This window comes from Lissotriton vulgaris, chromosome 12, assembly GCF_964263255.1.
Source record: "Lissotriton vulgaris chromosome 12, aLisVul1.2, whole genome shotgun sequence".
In the NCBI taxonomy this organism is placed as follows: Eukaryota; Metazoa; Chordata; class Amphibia; order Caudata; family Salamandridae; genus Lissotriton; species Lissotriton vulgaris.
Window position 1 is genome coordinate 273,269,078 of NC_141700.1, and position 10,518 is coordinate 273,279,595.

Genomic DNA, 10,518 nt, shown 5'->3' on the forward strand with positions numbered 1-10,518 from the left:
GTATTTTGAAAAGTGTGGTTCGCGAGCGGATTTGTGGTGGGTCAGTAAAGTCCGAGAAATTAATAAAGATCCATCTAAATTCTGTATTTTTTATCTTGTAACATTTGCCAAAGACAAGTGTCAAATGTTTGGCTGTCTCTTCTGATAAATTGCTGCTTATTCTTTTCAGATAGGATTGGTATTTACTTTTCTTTCTCTGACTGCAGAGTGAGAGGAGTTTCTAAAGTGAATGATGTGAAAATCTTGATGGAAAAGAGGGAGTGTCAAATGAAAGGCTGTAGGGTGTTGATTTATGCAAAAACACAAAATGTAAATACCTATAAAAGTACTGTATACATTCAGCCTTTAAGAAAGTAAAAAGTAAGCAAATTTTGTTTGATTCTGAAGTGTGCTGAAAACAGAGATTTTAATCAGATCTAAACAAATCAAGACACTTTAGTTGGTGATGCTCAAATAGTACATTTTCACAGAAACCCAATTTTCACATTTGTGTAGTATATAATTTTATCAGTGAAACTTGATGTCTGTGCAAAGTGTGTGGCCGCTTCAATGCAAACTGTGCAGTCTGTAAATGGCAATGCCCTGCGCCCCCACCTCCGGCAAGATCCTTTTAGTTGCATTCAAAAATCGTCCCTACTCATGTCCATTGCAGGTAGGTAGGTCGCAAAAGTTTGTCGTTCAACAAAAGTGTGCAGTGGCTCTAAATATATTGGCGAGCCACTCACGTAGTGAGACAGCCCCCTACTCTGAGAGACTGACACACTCCATCTGACCGATGCTAGGTCACTATCAAAAGGAATGTCCTCAGCAGACATCCCAGGTCAAACAGGATTACTTTAGAAGCCATCCCAGAGTCATTGGATGATCATCAAACTACCTTAGAAGTCATTTACACGTCATCAGACATCATCAAGCTCTTGAAGTCATCAGCGAGCTGCAGAAGCTCAGCCTGATGATTTGAGGATGACTTGAAAATAAGTATCTGATGACTTTAGTAGGTGTCATTATTCGTGATGATTTAAGGATGACTTGAAAATTAGTATATGCTGACTTCAGAAGGTGTCATTATTCCTGATGATCTGAGGATGACTTGTAAATGACTCTCCGATAACTTTACAAGATGACATTGTTCCTGATGACTTTGGGGTGATTTGAAAATAAGCATCTGAATACTTCAAAGGTACTATTGTGTTTTCAATAAGATGTTTTTTCGTCTGGTGATTTTAACAGGAATTGCTTGTCTATTTAAAGAGCACGTCCACCACTTTGGTTTCAGTTTTCCAGAAAAATGCAAACTGTTGGATAATTGCACAATGAATTGCAGATAAACGTCTGACCTCCTGCAGCTGGGAGCCCCAAAACCCAAACACACCCTGAACCCCCAAATTAACCCTTGCACCCCAAAACCCAAACACACCCTGAACCACAATATTAACCCTTGCACCCCAAAACCCAAACACACCCTAAACCCTAAAATTAACCCTGGCACCCCAAAACCCAAACACACCCTGAAGCCCCAAATTAACCCTTGCACCCCAAAAGCCAAACACACCCTGAACCCCAATATTAACCCTTGCACCCCAAAACCCAAACTCACCCTAAACCCCAAAATTAACCCTGGCACCCCAAAACCCAAACACACCCGGAACCCCCAAATTAACCCTTGCACCCCAAAACCCAAACACACCCTGAACCCCCAAATTAACCCTTGCACCCCAAAACACCCTGAACCCCAAAATTAACCCTTGCACCCCAAAACCCAAACACACCCTAAACCCTAAAATTAACCCTGGCACCCCAAAACCCAAACACACCCTGAACCCCCAAATTGACCCTTACACCACAAAACCCAAACACACCCTGAACCCCAACATTAACCCTTGCACCCCAAAACCCAAACTCGCCCTAAACCCTAAAATTAACTCTGGCACCCCAAAACCCAAACACACCCTGAACCCCCAAATTAACCCTTGCATGCCAAAACCCAAACACACCCTAAAACCTAAAATTAACCCTGGCACCCCAAAACCCAAACACACCCTAAACCCTAAAATTAACCCTGGCACCCCAAAACCCAAACACACTCTGAACCCCCAAATTAACCCTTGCACCCCAAACACACCCTAAACCCTAAAATTAACCATGGCACCCCAAAACCCAAACACACCCTGAACCCCCAAATTAACCCTTGCACCCAAAAACCGAAACACACCCTAAAATTAACCCTGGCACCCCAAAACCCAGACACACCCTGAACCCCCAAATTAACCCTTGCACCCCAAAACCCAAACACACCCTAAGCCCTAAAATTAACCCTGGCACCCCAAAACCCAAACACACCCTGAACCCCCAAATTAACCCTTGTACCCCAAAACCCAAACACACCCTGATCCCCAATATAAAATTAACCCTGGCACCCCAAAACCCAAACACACCCTGAACCCCCAAATTAACCCTTGCACCCCAAACCCACCCTAAACCCTAAAATTAACCCTGGCACCCCAAAACCCAAACACACCCTGAACCCCCAAACCCTAAAATTAACCCTGGCACCCCAAAACCCAAACACACCCTGAACCCTTAAATTAACCCTTACACACCAAACACAAACACACCCTAATATTAACCCTTGTACCCTAAAACCCAAACACACCCTAGAATTAACCCTCGCACCCCAAACCCAAACATGCTCTAAACTCTTAAATTACACCTGGCCCCCCAAAACACAAACCCACCCTCAACCCTAAAATGACCATGTACGCCCTAAAATCCAAAAGCCCTACAAACCCCCAAACTGTTTATGAATGCGGAAAGCCGGGAGGCGCTGCTGTGATTGCAAATGATACTTTCTGTACCCCCAGGCTGCACTTCCTTCATAGAGTATTTCCATAAACACATAGGGGCAGATTTACAAGCCCCTTGCGCCACTTTTGCGTCACTTTTAACATGGGAAAAGTGGCGCAAGGTTCTTGTAAATCTGCCTCATAGTTTAGTGGAATCCAATTGTTAGACTCATTAAACAACTGCGGACAGACCTTCTCATGGCCCGAGGAATAGGTCTTGCAAAGGAAAACAAGCTTTGTCGTCATTGTGACTGCCGAATTCACTCCATCACAATACTACAATACATTTTTAAAAAGCACAGCTGCCTCGAACACAATACCAAAATCACCTACTGTAATCGAGTCCCTGCCGGCTGGCAGGGACTCGAACCGCAGGTCCTCAATGGAGAGCAGCTCTCTCACCTTTGCATATATCTGAAGCCGGAGGATTCCTCTTGCAAAAGCTTACGCACATCAGGGAGCGCCGGAAGTGACGTAATTGTTCTGCGGCAAGATCGAAGACCGTCGTGAGTGCAATGGAAAAGGGACCGATGGATTGGCATCGGTCTCTTTATTTTCCCAACTCCACTTCTTTAATCGATTCCAGCGTATACTCAGGTAAGTGCTGCAGTCCATCGGGGCAAGCTCCACGCTATATTTGCACGCGCCCATCCTGGGTCAGAGCCCCCATGCATAGCGCTGCCTTTCTTAAAAAAGAGCAGCATCGATCCTCCGCTCTCGGTCCCAGCTGCTCAATTTCCGTCCCAGACCAGCTTCCTCATTTTTCGGAAAGCACGAGTTTTCATTAAGGGGCCAAATTCAGACGCAGCTCCCTGCATGTGTGTGCTTCGTACGTGTTATAATGAATGCCTGTGCTGCAATGTGTGTGCAGTATGTGTGTTTGATGTTTGTCTGTATCAGCCTGCCTGCTTGTTTAATATTCACCTTTTGTGTTTGAGCATGTGTATTTTTGTGTGACGTAGTGCGTGCCTGTGTAAGTTGTGGAAAATTGCAAAAAGCCTAAAAATGTGTTTTCAGCAAGTTCTTCGCCGTAAGGAAAAATAAATCACTACCCGTGTATTGTAGGTCCCATGTTGGTTCCAAGTGCACCTGCGTGTATTCTAGATTCTCGACCAAATGGAACAGTTTTCGATCTACTGAAAAGTTGTCAATCGCTAAACGCATTTATTTATGTGAATACTGTATATTGTTGAGCATTACTTGTGTCCTTTCAACTTGTAGTGAGCTTTCCATTACTAAATGAATGTGTGCTCTATTGTTGAATCCTGGTCACGTTCCCCAAGTTGTGTAGTGTGCAGAGCAGCACATCTTCTAAAACACTGGCAGTTTTCATGGATGTGTTTCAAAGCATAAGGATAAATGCTTCAAATAACTTAGCCGTTGTAATGCTGGTTCCTTATTTTGTTTGCTATTTGTGTAATTGAAAGGGCTGGTTGCCTGTGGCGATTGAGGTTTACCCCCTATTTAGGAAACGTAGTCAGACGCATTCCAACATCTTGCAATATCTACTTTCGCAAAACTGGCTATCATTCTGGTTTCGTTCCATGTGCATGCAATGTTTTTAACTTGTTTGTATATATTATTGAGACCGGGCCAAATACGTATTCCCTGTTTGCGCTAATTTACCTTGACCGCTAAGATCTCTGTATAAATGAAGCCGGTCTTGTTACATCTGCCACTCTGGCAAAACACTTATAAGGTCCCAGAGGGGAGACCTATTGGCTATGCCAATGCTTTTGCTTTATGTATTTGTCATTGTAATGTCTTTTTGTTTCATTTATAAAGCCGTTACATATTGCACAATTAACGTACTACTAGCAAAGCTAATACCTTTAGCTTAATAAAAGGTGAAACCTATTGCATTTTTAACGCTTGTCCTTTCATGTTGGGGTGCCGGTGGGCAGAGGGTAGCAGGCATCTGACTCCCTATGCATCTGTGGGAATAGGTAACTTTTCCGTCACAAACCCCGTGTGAAAGTTCACTTATTGATAGTTCTTCTATTTCTCTCACAATGCCTCTACTTTGCTATTACTATATGCCCTGAGCAGCAAGACCTAAGCATACACTCTGGCTCTCCAAAAATAAAGTTGATTATTAGGTAATTTCCTCAATGGCCTTCAGTGCATGCCCAAACACTTCTTTGTAGTCCAACATCTAGGCATATTAGATAGAAATTGCACCAGGTCAGTGTACTTTTTGGGGTGCTTTTCTCCAATTAAATCTGTTAATCAGTTTGATATGCTTTGTATTTTACCTCTGAAACCACATACAAACTAATTCCTGATTTTTATATCTAGCAGGACATAATCATGGTTTCATTCAACGTCCTGTTTTTCACTTGCGATCATTCTGTGTGTGTTCGAAAAGATGGTGACTTCCTGCTTTTGGACAATCCCGGGGAAGTTCTTTGTAAATGGCTGGTCGAAAATCTAGATGAAGCTGGTCGGCCAATCACCGAAGAGAGAGATTTTAAAGCTATGATTCTGTTCCAATCATCTGGTAAGCACAATAAGTAAACCTTTATAATAAGTTTGCAACTGCAGGATAACGGTACAAATTACCAACCTGTTTCAGTAAAAACCTACATTTGTGATCAATTAATCCAATAATGGACAGTAAAAATGAACATGCATGTCCCCACATATGCCTTGGATTGCTCTCCAGAGACAAATGTAACATTTATGAAAAGGACTGAAACGTTTAGCTTGTGGCACTACTATAAGGCAGCCATTTTTGGATAAACTATTTTATTTAGGCAACTTTTTTCAGGAGGTTCAAGTTCAGGCTTACAATGTGTACTGTCTATTAAGGAAAACTTACTTACTTGGTTATGGATAGATTGTACATTTGTCCTTTATTATCAATACCTCTTTATTTAAATATTATGGCTAGAGCGTGAATATATATTGCAAGTGGTCAATGTGTTTTTATCTGTTTTGAAGTTTATATGTAAATATTTTTTTTTCTCTTGCTTTTTTTTTAGTGAAGAAACAGTGTCTAATGATTCAGGATATTTTTCAAGAGCTAATTGCAAGCTATTCTGCCACAACAGAGGGTCTAAAACAGGTGTTACTTCAAAGGGCACTGGAGGAAAAGCAGATGTTAATGGACTGTGGCAATCGGGGAAGCGCTGGTAGACTTAAGAGGGGGTGACGCGAACTACAAGAGGAAGAAATTGCAGAGAAAAGATGCAAGTACAAAAAAGCCAAGCAGAGTGGACTGGATTATATAAGAGTTGGTAAGAAAGCTCATGCTGAAAGCATAACTTCTCAGCCTGGTGATGCAAGTTCGCGGATGAGTTTGCAGAAACTTGAAAACCTGGCCCTTTTAGCAGGGATGGCTAGTGTCCTTCATCAAAAATCCACAACAAAAAATGACGCATCAGAACGTGAAAATGAACTTGTTTGGTGTCCCCGCTTAAATCCAAATATCAAGGACAAAAACATGCCTCCCTTTCACCACGTCATCCTAGAGCATGGGTACTCATAGTACAGCCCGCGGGCCAGGGGCGGCCCGGCAAGCCTTCCCTGGCGGCCCACGGACCTTGCAGACATCCTACCAATGTATTTTTTTTTTCTTTTAAAGATTGTCTGCTGCAGCGCGACTCTGAGAGTCTCTGCTGCTCTGTGGGGGCCAGGGTCGGGCGATTCTCACTTAGCCAGAGTGGAGCTGCAGGGGCCTAAGATGAGGTGGAATACAACAAAGCCTCATTAGCATTCAAATGGCCTTTAACGACCTGTGAAGTGCTTGGGGGCGGCTGTGTGTGTCAGGAAGCTGTCTCACCCGGGGCTGACACACAGGCAGGGTGAGGTGACAGAGGGAGGTCGAGGGACATAGACAGAGGGAGGGAGGGATGGAAAGGCAGAGGGAAAGGGAGGGAGAGGGACACAGAGAAAGGGAGACAGAGGGTGACGGAGGGAGTGAGGGTGACGGAGGGAGTGAGGGTGACGGAGGGAGTGTGTGCGAGGGAGTGTTGGCGAGGGAGTGTGGGCGGGGAGGGAGACAGAAGGAGGAAGTGAGAGAGGGAGTGAGAGAGACAGGGAGAGAGGGATCAAGGGAGGGAGAGAGGCAGCGAGAGGGAGGGAGCGAGGGATGGAGGGAGAGAGCGAGGGATGGAGAGAGCGAGGTAGCGAGGGATGGAGAGAGCGAGGTAGCGAGGGATGGAGAGAAGGAGGGAGAGAAAGAGGGAGAGAGGGAGATAGATGTGTGTATGCCGGGTGTGGTGGTGCAGTCGAAGAAGGCATCCGCTGCAGGGACCTGTGATCAACCTCATGGTCATAGGTTTTTTTGTTGATCTAGCGCCGCCCCCTCCCCCACTGACCCCATCCCCACCGGTGCAGCCCTCGGAAACAAACCACACTGTAAATTTGGCCCCAGAGAGAAAGTTTGTGAGTACCCATGTCCTAGAGCAGAGGTCTTCAAACTTTTGTTGGTTGAGCCCCCCCAGCTGAATTTTTTTAGATGTTGAGCCCGCCCACCACCTGACAGAAATTTCAAGCGCGTAATCGACACCAATAGGCCGTGGGAGGAGCTAGGATTGTTCCCACACAGGCTTGACGTGCGCACCACTTGTTTTATTTGGCAACTCGTGACCGCATGCCTTTATTTTCTTCTGACCTTGCCCCTTTTATATGTATTGTTTATTTATATATTTTGCAAGCACGCCATGCTTTTACTATATGGCCTTGCACTTTTTCCCCCCTGGAGAAGCAGACAATGGCAGCCCCATGCCTTTCTTTCCAACAACAAGAACCCCCCCCATCCCCTTCTTTCTACAATAGCCGTCGGAACCAGAAGAAGGTCCCTCCTTGGAAACCAGCAGCTGTGAGCAGTCACATTCTGAGGTAATATTTCACTTCTATTGGTAAGTAGAAATCCTCGTTGTACAAAGAGGCGTGGAGCTCTTACTACCATGGCTTCCCCTCAGTTCAAACACATCTTCAAAGAGTTTCTGAATTTTGTTTAAATCAACAAAAAGCACATGGTAACTGGGCTAAGTCGGCGCTAACACATCTGATGTACAGAGTGGGAAGAAGCGGTCTGATTTTAATGGTTTTCACACATACATATATGCATTTACAGCCCACAGATGATATAGACTCGATATTAAATGACAACCTCCCACCTACGTGCAATCCATACCATGAAAATAAAGGGACAGAATCCAGGTGAATTAGGCTCCTTAAGATGCTTCCTGAAATAGTTACACAAAGAGCCAGAAACATCTGCTTGGAACGACTTAAATGTGCATTTTTATACAGAACATGAAATGATAGCGGTCTCCTTGATTCCCTGCCTGCCACTGCTCAACACTTACCAAGGAGGCAGTTTATATACCACGATTAGGACTATAAAATCCATTCAATTCATTATATAAATTTGTTACAGAAACCGGACATCATTTATCTGCACTACTACAAATCTGTCCAAAAAGCTTGTCGGATCAGTAATAATAATAATTGCTTTGCATGAGTGCTTGCTGGGAACAATATCCCCACTTAAAACAAACACGCCCTCAAAGTATGAACTACCTTGAAACATCAGCATCCCACCCTCTCACTTAAACTCCAAGCAGGCAACTACCACACGCACTCAAACACATACACATTTCATCGCACCATATGCTGGCAGCCGAGCCTTACTTCTCTCAAATCAAAAATACCGACAAGAAGAGCTAATAGCAACAATGTATTTGTAAGGAAGCAACATTTAGAGCACACAAATATTTGACAATTATGTCCACTGCTTGGCAGATGTTCAATGCATGTTTTAAAATGTTTATTCAAGTTATTCATACTGCTTAAAGGGCCCTTTGCGGAATTGGGAGATTTTAAATATGAGCAGCACAGTTTCATGATAGTTGGATTGTTTTGTTAGGCACGGGGAGATTGTGATTTGCCCAGAATCACAGGATGTTCAGCTTCATTGCCGGGACTCGAACTCTGGAAACTTTGTCTTTCTGCGAAGAGCTAACTCTCCAAGGAAGGGGTTACTTCACGGGGCTGAAATGCTTCAGCTGCAGTGGGAGGCGAGGTGTCTCCACTGCTAAAACCGAAAGTCTGTTTGTTGGCTTTTGATTTTAGCAGAGGAGGCTCCGTGCCTCCCACTGCAGCTGAAGCTGTCAGCTCTGCGAATTAACCCCCTCCTGGGAGAGTTAACATGTCAAAAGAATGGGCACGTCCTGCCCCATCGATCTCCCCTCCCTCCCCCTTAGACATACCAGAATCCTACAAGAAGAATGGAGCGACGCCGGGAACAAAGGTCAGATTTAGGTGGAGTTCGCGCCCCCCCTGGGAAGGTGTCGCGCCTCCCCAGGGGGGCGCGCCCCACAGATTGAAGAACACTGTCCTAGAGTAATCAACACTCTTTCTGAAAATATAATGGGGCCATTCTGATGTAATCAATAGCCATCCTGAAGCTGTCATAGGATCATCCAGGAATAATCCACACTCATCCAGAAATTGTCATGGGATCATTCCAGAGTAATCCACTTTCATCCTGAAGCGGTTATTGGATCATCCTGGAATAATTGACAGTCATCCTTTAATTAGCTAGAACCCATCCTTGAGTAATTCTCACTCATCCTGAAGTTGTCAATTAGTATTCGTGGAGTTGTAAAAGGTAATCACTCCCTGCCAATAGAAGTCATCAGAACACCATCCTACTGTAGTTTTTGTGATGAGTCTAGGTTCGTCATCACATTTACATTTTTCGTCCTACAGGCATACTTCAGGATGGCTTGGGATGACTTCCCCAGATAATTGCAGGAATAGCCTGACTGTAATCATCAGATGAATCCAGAATGACTCCAGGATGATCTTCCTTTTCGACATGGGATGCCAAAGCAGGGGCTCCCGAGGGACCTCGCTGTTTGTTCACCATGTCCTGAGCCTGCATGTTTACACTGCCTTCCTCACTGTAGCGAGTCTTGCCAACTTGCTTCTGCAGCAACCATACATTTGCCCACACATTGTCATACCCTAGACTGCTTTACCAGGCTTACTCCCTCACGATCACCTCCCGGGAGCTACCAGACTGTTGCTGGGACCTTTTCGTGGCTATGTCGTAGACTTGACCCTAAATTATTATCCATTGTACGACACCAACTCATTGATAGGGCACTGCCACGCCCCTGTAACGCTGCCCTTACCTTTCTGCCGCAACCAGGTCTCCAAGCGTAATTCTATCCGAACGGCACCTTTGCAACACACGACTGTGCGGATGGGCACACAGCTCCTAGTACCGGCTCAGGGGCGGCTGGGCCACATATTCCTGCACCACAAACGATCACTTCCGGTGCATCTTAAAGGCTGGCGTTTATTTGACGTTACTTCAGGGAAGCGGGGGTGTTGTGATCTGTAGTTTTGAGCGACATGGGTGGAATTGACAAATTCGTTATTTCATCTCTCGCAGATTAGTATTTTGATGTGTGTAGATATAAGAAAGAGAACGCTTAAGATTTAACAGTTCTTGGTGGGAATTTCTTATTACATCGTCTGTGCACTGGCCTGGCAGGTTGCTGGCAGTGCATGCACCTCCCCCCCCCCCCCCCCCCCCCCCACACACACACACACCCGTGGGCTTCCAGAGCACACACACAGCCCCCCCCTCCCCCCAGTACTTCACGGGTCTTTAAAAGACCATTCCTTTGTTAAGGACGCCTTGTTGGTTTTT

At 44.9% G+C, this 10,518-nt stretch overlaps 1 protein-coding gene across 2 annotated transcripts in view; it reads right to left on the reverse strand.

Moving 5' to 3' along the window:
• Positions 1 to 3,383, reverse strand: part of LOC147673941 (GPN-loop GTPase 2-like) — a 121,864-nt gene extending 118,481 nt beyond the window's left edge. The window contains exon 1 of one of the 2 annotated variants that reach the window (XM_086945024.1): positions 3,246 to 3,383. The gene's annotated coding sequence lies outside the window, so the exon portion shown is untranslated. Of the gene's footprint in view, positions 1 to 3,176 lie in introns of both variants that reach the window. The other variant, XM_086945025.1, reaches the window with a different exon arrangement.
• Between the last annotated feature and the right edge of the window lie 7,135 nt (positions 3,384 to 10,518).